Source organism: Gavialis gangeticus, unplaced genomic scaffold (genome assembly GCF_001723915.1).
Source record: "Gavialis gangeticus isolate Ggan-Ray unplaced genomic scaffold, GavGan_comp1, whole genome shotgun sequence".
NCBI classification, from domain to species: Eukaryota; Metazoa; Chordata; order Crocodylia; family Gavialidae; genus Gavialis; species Gavialis gangeticus.
In genome coordinates, this window is record NW_017729016.1 from 12503096 (window position 1) to 12505665 (window position 2570).

The window sequence follows — 2570 nt, forward strand, 5'->3', positions numbered from 1 at the left end:
CCTGTAGGGGCCGGGCCTCGGGGAGGAGGGCGGTGCGGGGTAAGCCTGGCCCTTGCTCTGGTAACTGCCGGCTCGGCAGGTCGGAGTCGGTATCTGCACAACAAGGAAGGAAAAACTTCTTGACAGGTCGAGGGTTTGGACCAGGCCGCCTCAGCGGTGGCAGGTCACCCCTGCTGCCATCGTCAGAAATGGGCTCGATATTCGGGCGGTCCCGTTGTCCCCTGTGAATACGAAACCCGGCCTCTGTTTTTCTCCTCAATGTGTCCTGATGCTCGGGCGGCCATCGTAGAAGACAGTCCCGTTGTCCTCTGTGGATATGAAACCCGACGCCTTTATGGTCTCTTTTTCCCTTAAAGAGAAAAATAGAGGGTATAAAGGTGCCCGGTTTTGTATCCGTAGCAGATAGAGGACAACAGGACCATCCTTGGGGTGTTTATTTCATGAAGAGAAAAACAGAAGACTTAAAGGAGTCCGGCTGAGTATTGATAGAGGACAGGGGACAACAAGACTGTGCTTGGGCTGTTTATGTCCTGTTTTTCTCTTCAAGAAATAAACACCCCAAGCACAGTTCGGTTGTCCTCTGTTCTTTATCAATACGAAACCGGACGCCTTTATGTCCTCTATTTTTCTCTTCAAGAAATAAAGGCATTGGGTTTCGTATCCATAGAGGACAGAGGACAGCGGGACTGCAGTCTATGATGGCCGCCCTAACATCAAGACACTGAACAGAAAAACAGAGGACATAGGCATTGGGTTTCGTATCAATGGAGGACAGAGTAGCAGAAAACTGGAATGTCCTCTATGATGGCCACCAGGGGGGCAGCAATTGGGGGGCTCCCCCTGCAGTGATCCGGGGGGAACCCCCTGTGGCTAATTGCGCTTTCTGGGGGGGGCATTCCCTGCAGCCACTCACCCTGTCCAGGGAGGGGATGCCCCCACAGCTAATCATGCTGTCCAGGGAGGGGGTTCCCCTGCAGCCAATCATGCCTACTTGGGGGGCTGGACCTGATGACCTTGTAAGGTCCCTTCCAGCTCCTAACAACAACTAGTGGGGTGTGGAAAGAAAGGTTGGGAACTGCTGATCTAGTCCCTGGGGCAGGTCCCTGGCTGGTGTCTGTGAGCATAGTCGTCCCGGAGCTGTGCTGCCAGACGCCGCTGGAAGAGCTAGCCATGAGGACCCTGGCAGATATTACACTGTAATAATTTTGTGGCTGGTTTCACTGTGCCTTAAAATGAACGTGGGCCCAAATGGCCCCCAGTGCAGTCATCGCCAGCTGATGAGCCCTGGCAGGATTGGGACCACATTGAAGCACGAACCTCAGTGCAGTCTCTGCTAGGTAACCATCAGCTGATCGTCATCTGGCTCCAGGGTCTCAAACTAGTCCTTTGGGTTCCCAGAACCAGCTGACAGCTGATCATAAGGCACCTTTGCTGTTGCAGATGGAGCCTGGGATCATGGCAAGTAGGGCGCAACTGGAATCTGATATCTGATTCCCAAAATTACAGGTCCTGCAGTACACATGTGGCATAGCTGGTGGTGCAGTTTTTGGGATCATGGATCAGATCCCATCCCATCACTTCTTTAACTGAATGTCTGTCAGCAGTTTGCATTTCTTTCTTTTCTTTTCTTCTGACTGATGCATTACCACAGTGGCAAAACTCACAGTCCTGCTTTATATTCAGGACTCCTTCCAAAAAGGGGCGGGCAATTGTTTTGGGCAGAGGGCTGCTTACTGAGTTTCGGCAAGCCATCGAGGGCCCCAAGACAGGCAGCCCAGGGCAGATTAATATTAATTTTCTAAATTTTTTAGGGGCCCTGTGGGCTGCATCCAGCTCCTGGGCCGCATTTTGCCCACCCCGGAATTAGGGGCAATGTGAATTGAGAGTACCTTCCTTGATCTTGAGAATCTTTCTTTAGGCCTCCAATGCTTACTCAGGCTACACACTCTGACCCATTATAAGCCTCTCCTCAGTCACTATTGGCATTCAGAAAAAAGTCTTCCTATTTAGAGAACATTTGTCTTCAAATCTAAGGGCTTATTTGAATTAAGGTAAACTTGTTAAAAGGTTTCTTGTTTCTACCTCCATAAGTGTTGGGTTTCCCTCTCCTAAGCTGCCTTTTTTCTCTTTCAGTTTGTTGTGTGAGATCTCAGAAGGCATGTAATGATAACTGGACTTAGAACAGAAATGCAAATGTTGGACTCTAACCTGGGAGGAGGCTCTTATCAGGTTTCAGTAGTTGTAAAATGAATTGTGTTCAAGCGTGTGAAGGTGTTTGTGTTTTTAAACCTATGCTCTTCCGGGTTGGGAAAAAAATAGCTGTGATGGCACTATCTTGAACACAACTGAAGTTGACAGGAATGGAGGAAGGCTTTTGGGACATACCCTCCCCTATTAAAAAAACACTGTTATTTACTGTATGAATGATGGGAAAGTAAATTGATTACTATAGGAATCTCCTGGTAATTAATAATTTGAGATCCAGTCTGGCAGTTTTTATCCATACTGAGTGGTACTTAGTCCAATTGAACTTAATAAGGCTATTTGTGCAAATAAGGGATAAAGAATCA